Raw genomic sequence first — 18744 nt, 5'->3', positions numbered from 1 at the left:
CATGTGCAAAGCCCTGGGTTCAATTCCCAGCCCTGAGAAAAACAAAGTCTGTGAAAGAAGTAACAATGAAAATAAAGCTTCTGAAAATTCCATAAGTGGTACTCATTCTTTGGCTGCCAGGAAGCTCAAGTTAAATCTGCTATGCAATTTTAATAATAAATTATACTTATTCCTTGGTAATTTCATCCAATCCCATGATTTTAAATGCCATATTTGACATTCAGGTTGTCCAGAGAACCAGACATACACACACACATATCTATGTTCTTGGAGATAGCAATATCTAGATTCCATCAGATATCAACAGTGATTTTATAAATAAGTTAGATAGATATGTAAATAAATAGATGATAGATAGTAGATAGGTAGATATGTAAATATATAGGTATGTAGATATATATATGGGGAAATATTTAGTACAAGGAGTAATTTATGAGATTCTAGAGATTAAGAAGTCCCATGACTTCTTCTTCCAGCAAGTTGGAGACCCAGGAGAGACAGTGGTATAGCCCAGTCTGAGGGAAAGAGAAGCAAAATGTCTCAGCTCAAGCAGCCATGCTGACAGAGTGAATTCTCCTTTTCTTCAACTATTGTTCCATTCAGACCATTGACAGACTGGATGATGTCCATGTACTTTAAAGACAGTATTACACTTAAGCTACCAATTCAAAGACTAAGCGCATTTGGAATCACCCACAGAGACATAGCCAGAATGTTTGACCAAATATCTAGGCAGCCTGTGACCTAGTTAACACATAAAATTAACCTTCATACCTTATCTTACCGACTCCCAAATTCAGTTTTGAAACCTTGTGAATTAAAGACTCATACTGATATTTCCACTTGGATGTGTGGAAATTAATTAGCAACTGCTATATAGTTTGAATGCTGAATGTCACCCAAAGACTCATATTCTAAAAACTTTGTCTCTGGGGCTACACAATGTGCTACACAATGTGAGGTCCTTAAATTATTGAAGTTGTATCTTGAAGGAGATTGTGGCACCCAGACCCTTTCTCTTCCTTTTTTGTTTCCCAGTTGCACACACAGTAAGTGGTTTTGCCCCACCACACACTCCTGCCAGATTGAGCTGCCTCTGCTGCCTTGCCACAGGCTCAAAGCAATGGGGCCAAGCAGTTGTAGACTAGCGCTCCAAAACTGAAAGGCAAAATAATCTTTTCTCTTTATAAGTTGATTGTTTTAGGTATTTGCTACAGTAACAGGAAGTTGCCTAGTGCATATTTGAAAAGATATTCCTGATATCCACATATTTGAAAAGATGCTCCTGATATTGTCCCCAGAACCTGTTTCCTTTTTATAGTCTCCATCTCAGTCAATGACACTTCATCTTTCCTCTTGTTTTCCCATCTGATCACTCAGCAAAAACTGTGGACTCCACTTCAAAATAGAGAAATGCTTAGTACTTTACTTACTACATTAGGGCTACCACTCTAGTGCAAGCAACCATTATTGCATGTCTGGGTTAGGCCACTTTCTGTCTAACTATTTTCCCTGTTTTGTCCATGCTCTCCAATGTCCATTCTTGACATAGTGCCAGAGAACATGTTAATGGTCTCCCCAAAGCCCTGCAATTGCCTGGACTAAAAACAATGAAATGTCAACAGGGTCCTGTATGATCTGGATCCTGTTACCTCTCTGACTTCATTTCCTGGTGCTCTCTTCTTCATTGAGTCTGCTGGAGCCTTTCAGTCTCTTCCCTACTCTAGAAAAAAAAAAACAGGTGTGACTTTGCTGCGGGATCTTTGCATTTGCTTTTCCTTCTGCCTGGATTGTTCCTCTAACAGGTATCTACTGTGATTGCTTTTTCATCTTCTCTTTTAGCTCTTTGCCCAGATGTCTCCCTTTTCAGTAGGGTCTTCTCTGATGACTCTATTTAAAATTACAACCTTCATATCCACCCACAGACACTTTTTAACTTTCTTGTTTGCCTGAATGAGATTTTTCCATAGCTTTCATCACTACCTAAAATACAGATTTCATGTACTTACAGAGCTGTCAGTCTCCCCACAAGAATGTAAGTTCCATGAGTGTAGGCTTTATATCCCCTGACCTGAACAGGTCCCTGGTGTTCCATTAATACTAGGCAGGTATTGCATGAGTCAAAGACTGAACACGCAGATCTGGAACCCAAGTGGGGGCTTCTCCCAAAAAAGTTTTTTAAAAGATATCATTCACATATGGCTAGAAGGTGGAACTGTGATTAAGGGGAAGATTACTGAGAGAAACTGTAAAAACAGAAAGAACGAAGGGTAGAAATCAATCTTAGGGCAGAAAAAGAAAGAGTACAGTGAAGGAGCCTGAAAATCAGCAACAAGAGTCTAGAAGAAGAATCAAGAGGAAATGAGCAAACAAACAAAATACAAAATACAAAAATATAAAAGGTATACTCAGGCCTCCACATCTGTGAGTTGCATATTTGTGGGTTTAACATCCACAGATTCATCGAACTGCTGACAAAAATACACAGGGAAAAAAAATGTATGAGTCCAAAACATGAACAGATTGCTTTTTCTTGTTATTATTCCCTAAACAATACAGTATAGCATCTATTTATATAGCATCTACATTGTATTATAAGTAACCGAGAGATGATTTAAATTATATAGTGTGCACAGGTTATATGGAAAAATCACTTCAGGGAAAGAAAAGCGTGTATAAATATTTTAATACTAAATTTATTGAGACATCATGAGATTAATACAAGTTACCTTTGGCTGCTACAATTACAAGAATTGCTCAAAGAGGTGGCCATTAGCTTCCATCCTTTTATTAGCACACCAAGCTGCTGCTTGGGAAACCTTGGTCATTGAGTTTGCTACACGTGCATTCTCAATTTCTTCTCCACAGGCTTGCAGCGTAGTGGGTTTTCTGAGACATACAACATCCTCTAGGGTCCCTATACAAGGATAATGCCATCTGTTGAAAAAACATCATACTATTTCTCCTTTCCTGAAGTGTGTATACATATCTTGGCAGACTCTGTATATGGAAATATCCATAGATGTTGCTTAGTTGTTTGGGAAAAAAAATGTAGATCATCTTACACCATAAATCCAACTCCATAAATCCATAAATCTGTCTTACACCATAAATCCAACACCACGATAAAGTATTGAATGCACAATTTCAGAGAAAAAAATATTTTTATGGGAAAATTTTTCTATGGTTAAATTATATAATTTACAAATGTCCTGATAAATCTGACCATTAAAATGAGAAGTATTCTCTGTATCAAAAAGAAGCTCAATTAAAATGAAAATGCTAAAATGAACTGGGAAAATATATGTAATAATTTGACAATGAGAAGAACTTTTTATATTAAAAATTTACATTAAGAAAAATCCCAAGATACTTACAGAAGGTGAAAAATACAAGATTTCACAAAGTGGAAATACAAACAATTGTAAAATAATTTACTTGACTGATAAATGAAGAAATGCCAATTAAAACAATGATAAGATTTTCTCTTCTATTAATTAATAGGTTAAAATATATAATATACAGCCAGATGTGGTGGCACATGCCTATATTCCCCACACTCTGGGAGGCTAACGCAGGAGGATGCCAAGTTCAAACTGAAACTGGGCAACTTAGCATCTTAATGAGACTCTAGCGACTTGTTGAGACTATCTCAAAGAAAGAACTGGGGGATACACTTCAGTACAAAGATTCTGGGTTCAATGCCCAGTTATATAGAAACTAATTAAAAATATAAGTTGTTCACAGTAACTGAGAGGTGGAAGTCATCCAAATGCCCATCAATGGGTGCACAGATAAACAAAATATGGTGTATACATACAATAGAACAGTATTCAGCTTTAAAGGAAATCAAACTCAAGTACATGCTGCAACATGAATGAACTTTGAGGCAATTATGCTAAAGCAAATAACCCATACGAAAAAAAGAAGACAAATATTGTATGATTGCACTTACATGAGGTATCTAAAACAGTCACATTTGAGGAGAAAGCAGCATGAGAGGAGGGACAAACAGGGAGTTCTTGGTAGTGGGTAGAATTTCCATTTGGGATGATGAGAAAGTTCTGGAAATGAAGAGTGGCAATGAATCCTAACGCTGTGAATGTATCTCATGTCAGTGTAGCTAATTGGAGACTGAGCATAGTTAAATGGGGAATTTTATATTATGTATATGTATTTTAGCACAGTAAGGAATATCTGAGAAAATACATGAACTTAAAAATGACCTGGGAATTCCATTTTTTAGAAGTTACTTCTGTGGAAGTAAACCAAAATTTAAGCAAAGATGTTTATCAGAACATTGTCTGTAATTGCAAAACAACTCTTGCAAACAAAATAATGTCAAAACCTCATCATGCACTCCCACCAAATTGGCAGCTCCAGGACACCAAAGACCTTGTTTCTTCTTGCTTTCCATTTTATCTCCACTCCCTTCCTGTGCTTGGAACCTAGAAGATATGCAACAGATACTTGTATTAATTAATACGGTGAAATGCTGTCTACGAGGGTATTTATAAAGTATTTTAATGACCTAGGAAAAAGATTTGATTCAATAAGTGAATTAAAACACAGGATAAAACTTGCAATTTGATTTCAACTATGTAAAACAAGGCTTCTCGTTAGGTGAAATAATGAATCCCTTTATTGTTTAAATCTGAGTTGTGGCTTATTACACCTGAAAGCGTTCTAAGTGATCCTGCCACCTACACAAGAATTTCACTCAAAAAGAGCTCCTCATGCTTTCCCAGGGCTTATTAAAGCAAAAAGCAGAAAGTGGAAAAGAAAAAGAAAAGCAGTGCTGCCATTAATAGGGAATTTCCCAATGGCAAGGGAAAAGACAAGAAAATTATTTAATCAATGCACAAAAATAACCATAGTACCCATTAACTACAGCTGGCTGGAGCTGTTTAGTGTAGAATCAGTTTTGCAGACTTGAATAACTTTTTAAGCTATTCTTGTAATAATAGATATTTGTAATAATGATTCTGAGTCACCAATAAAAATGTTCAGTTTGTGCAATATATTGTTTGAGAACATCATGCATTATATAATACAGTTTAAGAGGATTTTCATTAAAACGTTTAAAATATTTAAAAGTTATAGGACTTACAGGGGGTGCTGAAATTCTTCTGGAAAGTTCACTTAGCTGGAATTCCTTGTTTTCACAATATTGTTAAAGGCAAATAAAAAACTATTTATTTGACAATCTAAAATTCTTGCATTTGTGTTCGAAATTGGGTTTTTCAAGGAAATGGAATGCACAGAAGATCATCAGGGAAGGATCAACACCCTCAGCCCGTCCTCCAGTGGGTCCTCGATGGAGCTTAAGATCTAGTATTTCTCTTTGGGTGCTGCCGACCAAAGTCAGGTCCGAGTGCATGTTAAGCGTGTGCGTTACCGCTGAGCAACACTCCCGGACTGACACTGTTAATAGACACACTGGATTATTTGGTCTAGATGTTCTGAAACAATGGAACTGAGCTACGAAGACTTAGTTCAGAAACTGCTAAAGAGTTCTCTGTTTTACCAAGCCTCTGGCTCAGAACATTACTTTGGAAGAGGTAGGTAGCCTCATTTCTTAGCGAAAGGAAAATACTAATGGACCAGTAATCAGCCTCTGAATTGAGTTTACACCAGTATTGACTTTACCAAGAAGGTATGATTCCATTTTAAAGACTCATTCTCTGCTGTTAATACAATTTTAAATAAAGTTTGAGTTACAACTTATCTCGGATGTCATATTTTATGTTGATAAGAATGTAAAGTCAATGCTATGAAGGATAGCTGGCATCAGCCCATGGTATGAGTGTGCTCTTACCAGGGTGCTCTGGCACCATCCTTCCTTTCTGTCTCCTTGAAATGTTTAATCCCAACATCTGATACATGATAAGAAGTGGCTTATTTGTAAGACACTCGGAAAAGCATCCAGTCTTAATCAAATGCATGGCACGACTGCAAAGCTGGGAAGATACAGACTTGGACACGTCTTTGCTATTTTTTCTCCCTGAGTGGGCCAAATTAGATAAGCATAAAGTCGTAAAAAGTATTATGTTTCCCCTTCAAAATTTTAAAAACAGGAGTCATTTCTCAATTCATTAACTTCCACTATATCGTGTTTCTGCCAGTGAAAGAATTTTTTCCTACTTCTCCTTTCCTGTTTTTTTTTTTTTCTCCATGACAAGTATATGCTCAAAATGAGCCTCCAGCCACACGGGCATAGAAGCAGGCCATTCACAGTGCAATCAAAATATACACCAAACATTAAATTTAAAAATGCATTAAAGTAAAAAACACATTGCATTCAGCCCCCACAAAATACTTCCCCTCACTTTGAACACACTTATCCCATCATTCTTGCTACTTTCTGTAGCAGTTCTGGAAGTCCTTTTCATGAGTATCTTTACAAGATGTGATAAAAAATACAGCAAATGCTGCTGCCAAGTGGCATTTAATGCAAAGGCAGGCTCGTAAAAACATTTCAGTGTGTCCTCATCCACCTTATTCACCAGATCTGGCACTGTGTGAATTCTGTCTCTTCCCTAAATCAAAATGACCATGAAAGATGCCGGGGATTTAGCTCAGTGGCACCATGCCTGCCTTGCAAGCACAAGGTTGAGTTCAATTCCTGGTACAAAAAAAAAAAAAAGACTGTGAATGGTAAATGCTTTTGAATCAATTTAGGCTATCAAGAGAGCCACAATAGCACAACTAAAGACACTCACAAAAGAGGACTTCCAGAACTGCTTCATAAAGTGGCAAAAAGAATGGGTATGTGTTCAAAGCAAGAGGGAGTATTTTGAATGTGTCTTTTACTATAATAAATTTTTAAAAATTTAAACATTCACCGTATTTTTAGATCATTCCCCATATATGTTGCCTGAAATTCCTGTTCATTTTTCAAAACCCAGATCCTACACTGTCTCTTCCCAGAAGTCATTTCATAGTTGCCCAGGCAGAATTAGTCATTCTTTTTCCTGTGAACCCACCGCCTACTCTAACAACACTTACGATGCTGTATTGTAATTATTCACTTATATGTCTGTCTCCTGAGGAGACTATAAGCAAGTCAAAGACAGGCCTTGTCTGACTAGAGACTCATTTTATGCTCAGGAAAATGAGAAAGGATGGAGCATTTGGTAGAGGCTATAGAACTTGGTGACAAGTAGATATGGGAAATTTAAAGAATGCAAGATAATTGAAATATTTCTAAAATGTCATTCACTCATCCAACAATTTAGCAACCAATATGTTACAAGAGGTGCTTCTATGATACTTCATTAGGAGAAAGAGCAAATATAAAGGAAGAAGCAGACAGGGAGGATGAGATCATATGAGAACAGGCTGCTTTGGGTTGCCTGCAAACCCTCCAGGTATACAGGTCTCTGTGTCCTCAGACATGTGGGTCTGGCAAGGAGATGCTGGGTCCAAGTTAAAGATGTAGAAGGGTCCAGCCTGCCTGGGGTGGGATGGCTTCTGCTGCCTGGCCTTGCCCAGAGAGGCCATTTGGGTGTGGGTAAAGGCCCCCAAACTTCCTGCCCCTGTACTTACATCCCTGTCAGGTTGGAGGGCAGCAACAGTCTTAGGAAGGTAAGCAGAAGAGGAGGGTGGCAGCACCCAGAGTGGGAAGGGTGGAGGAACGAGTGGTCAAGAACCTTGCCCAGGGAGGCAGCATGAAGAGGGATTGCACTGAAGTTGAAATGCTAAGTCCCAGCATGTGTTCTGTTGTCCCATAACTTCTCTCACAAAATGCAAATTCAGAGATAACATGAGAAGAATTTCAAGCAGCAGCTGCAGAGCATCAAAGCCCAGGCACAGAGCCCTTCTGCTCGTGGAGCCCTGGGCAACTGCACTAGTTGCAAGGCTGTGAAGCTGGTCTTGGTCTACACCATGGCCCAAGAGAACCAAGGAGGAACATTGGAAAGCCTCAACATGAGAGAGGTTTGAAGCGGCTACAAAAAGCAGAAATGAGTAAGCAGAAGGAAGACAGAATTAACCCAGAAGCCAAAAGAAGCAGGGAATCATCTACAGCAGAAGTTTCTCCTCCAGGGTCTACAGATATGTTTACTTGTCCCAGGAGCATTTTGAAATTTTGAGCCAATATTTAGAAATTAGAAACATTCTCATAAAAACCAAGGGTTTCTTTACTAAAAAAAAAAAAAAAAAAATCAAAAGATCGAACAGTGCTGAGTCCACATTCCTCCACGGTTAAAATCAACCAGAGATGAGCAGCAGCTGCTCCCGTAGCAGGGCCACTTGACACAGGCTTCCTGTGACTCACTGGTGTCTGCCCAGGCAGGTACACTGCTCACAGCTGCCTGTGAGTGGACCGGGCTGGCCCGCCAGCATGTGCATTTGGAATTGGGTCTGCACTGTGCAGCCAGCGCTACAGAAAGGTCACCCAGGAGGGGACCTAAAAATAGGTCACTGAATCTGACATGGAAGAAACATCAGTGATATGTTTGAGCCGAATGAGGTTTTGGGGTGGAAGCCAGATGGTGGTGGGTTGAGAAGTGAATGGGAGGTGATGAAGTGGGGACCGCAAGGGTACAGACTAATTTTTCATGCATATTTTTGTCATAAAAGAGGCTGATGGAAAAGTAGATTGAACCCACCCAGTTATCCCAATTCCTCCCCCAAGCTCTTCCCACACACCTACTATGCCTAAATAAAGAAGCAAAGTGACATGAAATGAAGCAAGATCTTTGTTTGAAACTCTACACTTTAGAAAAAAAAAATCAATTCCAGACCAGAAGTGGAAATTAACTGGGACTTTACTGTTCCCCATCAGTGTAACACTCAGAGATATCAATTGTGAGAGTAATAATTCCTCAGGATCCCAGGGGATTAGTTCTAGGACCCTTGAAGCTCCTTGGATGCTCTAGGCCCTTTTGTAAAACACTGTTGTAAAGCTGGGGTGGTGTGCACACCTGTAATCCCAGGACTGGAGGTGGCTGAGGAAGGAGGATAGCAAGTTCAAGCCCAGCCTGGGGAACAAGTACTTAGCCAGGCCTTGTCTCAAAAAAAAATAAAAGCAGGGGGAATGTAGCTAAGTGCAAACGTCCAGGGGTAGAGAGGGGTAATGTATAGCCAGGCCTGGTGGTATGCATTTGTAATCTCAGCATTAAGGGAGGTTGAGGCAGGAAGCATGAAAGTTTGAGTCCCACTAGACAACTTCGTGAGACCCTGTTTCAAAATTTAAAAAACAAAATGAAAAATGGCTGAGGATGTAGCTCGAAGGTAGAGTACCTTGGGTTCCATTCCCGGCTGGGGGTTGGGGTGGGTATAGTGTTTGCATATTATCTATTCACATCTTTCTGTATATTTTAAATCATCTCTAGGTTACATACAATACTTGATGTTATTTAAGTAGTTTTTATGTCTATACATACACCCCGCCCCCAATTTTCATTCCACAGTTGAATCTGCAGATATGGAACTCAAGATACAGAGAGCCAACTGTATTTATTGTATTGGTGGTTAGGCAAATGAAAATTGGACTGAGATTAATTCAGAGGTTTTTAATTTGCTTTAAGCTACTTTAAAATTTTTAATCCTATGACAACATAGTTTATTTCTGGCAAGATTTAGAAACAGCCTGTTTTATTTATATTGTAGAAACAGAGTTACTACTCTAAAAATCCAGAAAAATATTTGACAGTCGTATTTGTTTTTTTGAACAACAGGTAAACTATTCAGATCCTAAAGTGTTGTGTAGAATAATCAACATACCCCATTCAACTGTTGAATAAACTAATTTTTAAAATGATGACATCTGTTTCCACCTACTGTACTGTTGTTTTGATGTTTTCCAGGCTTGTTTGTTCATGCAGAATGTAATTTGGAGGGTTGACATTTTATTATGAACATATTTAGGTTTGGATTTAGCAGGCTGTGCATTTTATGAAGAGTTTGTCTTGGTCATGCACTCCTTAGACCCAAAGTGAAACTTACCAGAATCATGAAGCCTTAATACCTCTCGCTTGATGCTGCTTGAAATACTCTTTGATTTCTGAAAAGATTCTGAGAGGTGATTTAGATCTGGTTTTGGAATCCTTGCAAATGCATCAGATTTTAACTCTGGCTTCCGCTCATCTGTCAAAGCACAGGAAGCAGCCCCTCCCCTGTGGCTACCTCCCACCAACTATTCAGAATGTGGTCTATAGAGTTCTCCAGGGTCCTGTGAGATGTGTAGCTTTCATCGCTTAATGGTATACTTTGTGATTTTGAGTCTTGGAGTGAATGTCAACTATATGAAAGAAAGAAGAAAACTGTTTTGTTTTGTTTTTTTGAGACTGTGCTTCACTACATAGTCCAGGCTGGCCTCGAATTCTCCATCCTCTGGCCTCAGACTCCCAAGAACTGGGAATACAGGACACGTGCCATTCTCTCCAGCTTGTCTCATTTTTTAATTCTTGCTTTTCATGAAGCTATGAAGTCAACTCAACTAGCCTTTACTTAATGAATTGCTAGAAGTCTTTAAGAAAAATCTTGAGCTGACATCTACAACTTTAAGCACAAATCTTTGATGCTGATACATAACTTCAGCCTGCACAATAAGCCAACACTGGTCACAAAGATCTTGTCTACATGAGGTCCACATTTGCAAGTCAGGGATCCAACAAGTGGCCCGGCCTCCAAGTGGAGGCAGGTGGCACAGGGGAGGTGTGGGTAAATATGCCAAGGGAGTTGGAGGAAAGGACTGGGTGATGGGCAAGGGAAATCTCTGGCAAAGGGGCCAAGTGGATGGGAAAACCTGCCATGTACACTGTCTTCCATCCTCACTGTTCAACCACTTTTCGACCATGATAAATATAGGCTCTCCCTCCACTAAATCACAGATTGCTATCTGCAAAGCTAGTGCATTTTTCTTCACCTTAACCTTTTGTAGGCTGTGACACTCTTGACAAGTCTCACTTTTTTTTTCTTTCTTTCTTTCTTTCTTTCTTTCTTTCTTTCTTTCTTTCTTTCTTTCTTTCTTTCTTTCTTTCTTTCTGTACCAGGGATAGAACTCACAATGTTGCGCTTGTGAGGCAGGCACGGTGCCACTGAGCTAAATCCCCGGCCCAGCAAGTCTCGTTTTTCACAAATTCTCCTTTGCCCTTGGCTTAGGTGGCATGGGAATGTTTTTGTTCTATCTCTAACCAACTTTCCTCTTGCCTATGACACCTCCTCCTCCTCACCTTTCTTTTTTTTTTTTATCTTAAACACAACTGTTATTTTTTAACATGACAACTATGGGATAAGTATAATTTGAGTATTTTGAAACCTGCACTTTGTGAATGAAATCAAGGTTAACTAATGTCAGGAAAAGGGAAAACAACAATTTCTTCAAGAAAACACTCAACAATATAGCTTTGAAGATGCTGGCACCCTAGCCTATTAGCACCTGTTTGCAGGATGTTTATGTAAACAGGAATGTCTAAGGCAAGCTGTATGGTCCCTACAGGCTCAAATAGATATTTGTTGTAGCAGAATTTATCAGTTTCCCCCCATTTAGCTCAGGAAAACTTTCTTGTGCACAGATATTCCATGATTTCCAATTTTCCATTTTTAAGTAGCTCCTAAATAATCAACACTGGTAAATAATCAACAGCTGTTAAACTTTTGTTTGAAATATGCACAAAAGTTATTTTTGTTTCTACCAATTTTTACTCCATGCCAGTCAGTTCTAGATTTATTCTACTCTAATTTATATAATTTATTCATTAATTCAACCAACATGTACTGATCATGTGCTATATGTAAGGCACTGGAGAAACAAAGATGAGCAAAATGGAGTCTCAGTCTAATATTCTGAGAGTGGAAGACTATGAATACTAAATACAACACTATTTTTAACCCATTTCTTCCAGTTTTCCATTTATGTTAAGACCCACAAACTTGATTCTTTAATGGTTACTGTAGCAATGGTAGTTTCCATACTATGCTTGTAAGCCTGGCTCCTCTGCTCTCACCCTTATGGATCTCATCCAATGTCACAGTTTTGTTTTTTTCTTCTATGCAGATGACTCCCAAATCATGTTGTGTACACTCACCTCTCTGCCCACTTATAGAACAATGTCAGTGAGAAGTATAATGGAAAGACCTAGGAAAAGTCTTCTCATGCTAGTTCCAACCACAGCACTTGATTTAAGATCTCAATAAATTTGTATTCTTTATCAAAACAAGTACACAATTTCTGCCACCATTTGAATTCCTGCACAACATTGAAAGGGCATGGTACCCTTCTACTCAGTCACTGTGCTCCAGGAAATTTGCATGGTTTCCCACTCTTCAAAAGCCCTTATGAAGGCTCCCACCCGTGGACATTTGCTCATGGCAGTCTCATCCTCTGTCTCCCCACTTCTCTCTCCCCTTACCCCACTTGAAGGTAGCAGTGGTCTGATTCCAGGCATGAGAATAGAAACCATTCTAGGTATTTCAAACACCAGTACTAGAAGGTGCTAAAAGGACTGCAACAACAAAAAAGAGCTGAAGGAGCAAGAAAAGAAGCCATATCAAAGCACCCATGGACCAAAGCCCCTAAATTTACACCTGCTGCTTGGCTGCTTGTCAGTTCTAGATGTGCCAAAGGAGTGGTGCCAAGTGCAGACTAGAGCTGCTGAGAAGGTGCTACTGCAGCCTGAACTCCACCACTACCACCACCACCTCTGCCACCACTCCAGCAACTGCTGGCAATCCCCACCTTAAAGCCAGAGCACCCCAAAGTCAGAGCTTTTTTCGCTACTGTTGAAGGCCCTGTTGGGCCCAGCTGACAAGGAAAACTAAGAAATGGAGTTTTCAGACACCTAGCCCTACCTCTCTATAGCAGCATATAAACAGGCAGGTGCAAGACAAGAGGCAATAACTGGACAAAGACAAACACAAATACTGCGGACTTCCTGAAGTTTTTCTTGACACCTCACTTCCTCTCACACCTCCAACAGGCCCAGCCTAAGGAAACTTCTTCCTCTTCTGAGTTTTGTCTGTAGGTCTCTTTGACATGATTTAAGGAACTACTCTGTGCCAGGCACTGTACTAGGTGCTAAAAACACAACCATGACTGAGGCAGACTTGGCTTTTGTTCCTCTAGAGCCGCATAGGGTTTAACATGTGGTTGAGGAGACTCAATGAAACATGTAGCTTGCTAAGCACTGAAATAGCAGAAATACAAGTGTCAGAGCACAAAGAATGGTGTTTAGACCAAATTAAGAAAATGAATAAAGGCTTCCAGAGGAACCCAAAGAGATGGAGGCCAGGGAAAAATGCAATTGATAGGAAGAAAATCATGTACAGAGGCCCGGGATGGGGCACGGGGAGAACTTCATGTGTAGGAACCAGAATATCGTACAGCCAGCAGGTCATATACATTTTGAAGGGAGAAAGAAAAAGAGGTGACTGAGGTAGGTATAGGGCTAGATGGGGTAGTAGGTTTCACAGAATGCAGGGGCTGGCAAGCCACATTAAAGAGTTTGGAATTTATCGTAAGGACAATGGGGAGCCATTGAAGGTTAATAGCAGGATGACATGATTAGGTATTTATTTTAGGCAGTTCATGTTTACTTCAGAGCAGAGAACAAAGTGAAGAAGGCAGGGGAGCTGTTTAGGAATCTGTTAGAGCAAAAATAGTGGCTGAGACTAGCTTATGGTATTAGAAAGAAATATGTGGATTCAAAAGGATTTCAGGAAATAGTTGATTTGAGCAGGTGAGGAGTCGAGGATGATTCCTACAAGTCTGCCTTGCCTGGAACAATTGCAAGGAGGGAAATGACACCACAGAGAGAAAGAAAAAACAGGAAGGTATGAGATTTTGGGAATGTGTTCATTTCCATTGCTGCAATAACAAATTATCACAAACTTAGGGCCTCAAAGCAACACAAATGTATTACCTTATCAGTCTGCAAGTCAAATTCATGTGGATCTCACATGGTTAAAATCACACAGGCTCTGGGAAAAATCCATTTTCTTGCCTTCTCCAGCATCTGCGGGCCACCTGCATACCTTGGCTCCAGGCCCTTTCCTCCATCTTCAAAGCCAGCAGAGTAGCATCTTCAAATCTCTCTCTATGACTCTGCCTACCTCTTATAAGGATTGCTATGATATCATTGGCTTCTGCCCCAGAATTCAGGATCATCTTCCCATCTGAGGACCCTTAACAGGCTCACATTTGTAAAGTCCCTTTTACTACACAAAATAACATATTCACAGGTTTCAGGGATTGAGATGCGGACCTCTTTGGGAGCCATTATTCTACCTACCATGAGGAGTGAGAGCACAAATTCAAGTTCAGTTTTCCACATGAGGAGCTCAGTAATGAAAGTACATCCAAGTGATGATGCTAAATAGAAAGGAGGGTGTCTAGGCCAGAGTCTGGTCATCTAAATGTGAGACTCATCAAGATATAAACAGTCTTGGAAACATAACAGTGGACAGTGCCACCTTGATAAAATGTTATAGTGAAAGAAAAGAGGGATCGGATCAAGACCTTGAAAAATAATGTTCAGTAGCTGAGCAGAAAAGATTCTATAAAGGAGAATAAAAATAAGCAGCCAAAGAGGCAGGCAGGACACTAGGAGTAGGCATAGTTTTGTTCTCTCTTCAGGACATCTTCTCTCAAACCGGTCCTTCACTGTGTTGGTGCATGGGTTGTGTGTGTACTCCCTGTGGCCCAGCCCAGACTGACGGCTGTCTCTTATTCCTAGTTTAAAATGCTAGAAGACATAGCCAGATCCCCCCAATTTGAGTGTAAGCATTGATCTAACCTCACAGACACATAAGAGGCCTTAATTAGTATTTATTGAGTGAATGAATACTTAAATTGGAGATTCCCTTACGATCTAACCCACTATTGTCACAAGACATCACACAGTATCAACATGGCTCTGGGAAACAGTTCTGAACAGAGAAGATTTTACACAGAATTTGATTGGTTACATAGGTGGCTCAGAAGATGTCCACTGCTCTACACTCACAGCTCAGAGCCTACCCAGTACTGTTTCTGGCATGAGGCAGCCATTCAGTAAGTCTCTATGGACTCACCTATTGCTGGGGACTTGGGGAGTCCTTGCCTGGCCAACAATGGACAACAGAATATTTGATAACATTTTATGTGCAAAATACTTCATGAATTCCATTACCCTGGCACTTTTTGCTCTATCAGCTTTAAAAGGCTTTAGAGATATTTCATTTCTGAAAAACTTTTCTTGAGATTAAAATTTCACCTTTAGAGCCAGGCAAAGGAGTGCATGCCTGGAATATGAGGTACTCTGGAGACTGAGGCAGGAGGATTACAAGTCCCAGACCAGCCCAAGCAACTTAGTGACTTATGTTAAAATAAAAAATGTTAGGGGTACAGCTCAGTTGCAGAACATTCCTGTGTTCATTCCCCAGTACTATAAAAAAATCTCATCTTTATAGGTATAAACTGTATAATTCTACTTCTCTGATACTCTGGAAAAGGAGAAACTAGGACGGTGGTTGCCAAGGGCTGGGAACGGCCAGGGCTGGGAGTGGCTGACTGCAAAGAGACACAAGAAATGTTTTGTAATGATGCAAATATAATTTCACAATCTTATGTTGTTATGGTTTATGTCTAGATGTCTCCACAATGTCTCATAATCTCAGAGGTAGAGCTTTTTGGAGATGATTGAATCATGGGGGTGCTATACTCATCAGTGGATTAGTTTATGGAGTTTATAGCTAAACATGACGTTGGCAGATAGGCCTAGTTGGATGAGCCAGGTCACTTGGGGCATGGCCAGGAAGGGTGTATCTCCCACTCCTCCTTCTCCCATCAAGTTGTCTGCTTCCTGTCTGACACGAAGTGAGCAGCTATTCCTCCACCATGTCCCTGTGTCATGCCATCCTGCCTTGGAGCTAGCTGACTATGGGCTGAAATGTGAGTCAAAATAAACTTCTCCTCCTCTAATTTGCTGGTGTTGGATATTATGTCTTACTGAAAAATAAAATAACTAAGATTTTGGAACCAGGAGTGGGGTCATTGCTATGCTGCTACTTGAACATGTGGTTCAGAAGATGTTGAAATTGGTTCGTGGGGGAACTTTGGAAAAGTTTGAAGATGTTAGCTGTAGAAGTGGCCATAGAATATTGTGAGCCAAGCTTGATGGGAGATTCTGGTCATAGGCCAGAAGACCAGAATACTGACAGTAATGCAGATGGTAAAAAACAGAATCAAAAGATTTCAGTTGGGAAGAAGAAATCAGTTGGCAGTTGGACTCCAGACCATGTATGTATATTCGGGTGGAAAATTGTTTATACTTTGCTCATGTCCTGAGACTTTGTGGGAAACTTTGATTAAGACCACATACTGATTAATCTGGTGGAGGCATTTCGAGACAGCCCAACATTTAGGTTGCAGAATGGGCATTGTTGGTTGCTTTTAGTCAGCTCTGTATTGAGAATCAAGAGCAAATGGCACAGCTGAATGATTTTAAAGTTTTCAATTAGCATGTGAAAGTAAAAATTGAACTGGAAGATAAACCTTCTAATTATTTCAAATGTGGAGAGTAAAAAGAAGGCCAGAGTTTCTACCCTTTAGCCTTGGGAAGCAAAGGAACTGTAGACTTCTAGGGCATTGTTATTTCTTTTCTCCCTAGTTGGACATGCAGCAGCTTGAAGCCTGGCAAGCATTACTTTCTTGTATTTGCAGTGCCATAGACTGTGATTCTAAAGGTATCAGGTTTCTAGAAAAAATAGAAATCTACCTGTGGAGAATCAGGGAGGTATTTCTCACCTAGAGTGAGTCTTTGGGGTAAAAGGATTGTTTTCCATGAATCATTTGCCAAAAATCTCATTTTGTTAAGTTGCATGGAAAGATAAATCATAGTTTAAAGAATCCAATTTTATTTTTGTCTTCTGCCTTAAGAACTACAGCCTGTGGAGCTCTTCATTTTAACTGTTAAGTGTTAAACATCACCCAAAACTTGTCCAGCATGTAGAAATATTTGTTAAAGTTACATTCATTTTAATACCACAACCACCAACAGGATAATGTGATCAGCCACTCTGGTTTTGCAAAGTAGCTTGACATGGAACACATGGCAGATATTTGAGCCTGATTGTTTTCATTCAAAAGCAACTTTAAACTTTTAAGACAGATATCAGCATACTGCTGCCGTGGGCCAAATGTGACCCATCACCTGTTTTTGTAAATAAACTTTTATTAAAAACCACCATAATCACTCATTTACGTATTTTCTATGGCTATTTTTTCACCACAACAGCAAACTTGTACAGTTGTAACCGAGACCACATGGCTGGTGAACCTGAAAATATCTACTATCTAAAGTATATAACTTTCCTGAAAACATGTGACAATCCCTACTCTAAGTGATTACCTTTTCCAGAGCCAGTTTCAGAAGCCCCCTCAGTCCTGTGCTCAGACTTTTTTACTTTTGAAGATAACAATAGAAGGATAGCACCTGAGGTGAGCTATTCTTTCTCATTAGTACAAATATTTTATTTTGAATAAAAAAGGAAAGAATTATTTACTGAGTTTCCTTAGGCAATATTTCCATTGCCCTTTGTGTGACATATGAAATTTGTGGTGTGTCCATGTGTCTTCATGAACCCTAAATAGTAAGTCACTTAAACACCTTATTGGAAAAGACATCATTCTCAGAATTCAGTGAGTAATACATTCTTTTGTGCACCTGAAAAGACCAAAGGATTCTCTCTTTGGGGACAAAAACTGGGCAGATGCCTATACACTAACATCCACATATCAATTCAAGAGCTTGCAAGTGTCTAGGCTAACCTGTTCAGTCCAGGTAAATTATCTCTTTACCAAAGGAGGAGTCTTCAGAGACAACCCTAGCCATACACCAGTTTGAAGAGGGGCCAAAGGCAGGGTGTGAGGGCGATTGCGGCATTGTTAGAATACATGAAAGGACACTTCACCTCACAGGTGGCCACGTTATTTTATAAAATGTGGAGTTCTAAAGGGTTTTTAGCCAGCAAGGGTCTTGGTCCTCATCTTGTGTGATCTTAGGCACAAATGAAAACTTTTGAGATCCTCTGAACTACAGAAGCTGCATTCAGATGGTGCAAGGATGCTGGGTCATAGGAGATGACTGCAGAGGTCAGAGATCAAAATAGCCCTGAAATATGCAAGCACTGCACCACTCTGAGGGTCCTGGGAAGTCATATCTAATTATAAGGACTTACCTGTATCTTATCTCTTTCAGTCTTGTCTCCCTGCTGGTGGATGGTGGAAGTTAGTTTTGGAGGAATGTCTGGCCTTTAGAGGTAGGATGTCACATTTAAAGTAACAGAAGAACAGAAAAGATAACCCAGTCAAATTAAAGATGGAGTGGGAAACCCTCTGGTAAAATCTCCCCTGAATTGCTGATTACAGTGCTCTGGAGTCCTGGTCAAACAAGGGCGTTGCCATTTACCAATAAGCATTGTTTATTCAGAGAGGAACAGAGCAGGTGATTTGCAAGGACCTGTCAAGTTGAGTAAACAGTTATGTAATCTTCCCTCTAATTTCAAATGTGAGATTAGTGCTGCTCTGGTAGCCTCAACTTCGTACAGACATCTCTTTTGTGGACCATAGCCACCATGGGTCAGAAAGCACAAACTGGATGGAATGGCCAAATCATGAGGCCCATTGCTGGAATCCAGTTCCCGGGTGGTTCCTGTTCTCTCCTAGAGATATAAAAGGGGTAGGTGCTGAAAGATAAGCTAGAGCCCTGCCTTACTGGAACCTGCTGAACTGCCACCTGTGTCAGGTTACACGGCTTA

General features: G+C 39.9%; 1 long non-coding RNA gene across 2 annotated transcripts; it reads right to left on the bottom strand.

Annotated features, from left to right (window-relative positions):
- Positions 1-1253: 1253 nt before the first annotated feature.
- Positions 1254-18744, bottom strand: LOC110349657 (uncharacterized). Of its 2 annotated transcripts, none has more exons than XR_015441308.1 (4): positions 18166-18744; positions 4349-4448; positions 3956-4064; positions 1254-2917 (listed from the first exon to the last, which is right to left on the bottom strand). It is a non-coding gene; the product is annotated as an uncharacterized LOC110349657 (long non-coding RNA). The 2 variants fall into 2 exon arrangements; XR_002395798.2 differs by having other exon boundaries at positions 4367-4448.

Source organism: Heterocephalus glaber, unplaced genomic scaffold, assembly GCF_053883595.1.
Source record: "Heterocephalus glaber isolate CG9 unplaced genomic scaffold, H.glaber_assembly_v1.0 deba00001509, whole genome shotgun sequence".
Classification (NCBI taxonomy): domain Eukaryota; kingdom Metazoa; phylum Chordata; class Mammalia; order Rodentia; family Bathyergidae; genus Heterocephalus; species Heterocephalus glaber.
The sequence above is the reverse complement of the archived record's forward strand: the minus strand, read 5'-3'. Positions and strand labels throughout refer to the sequence as shown.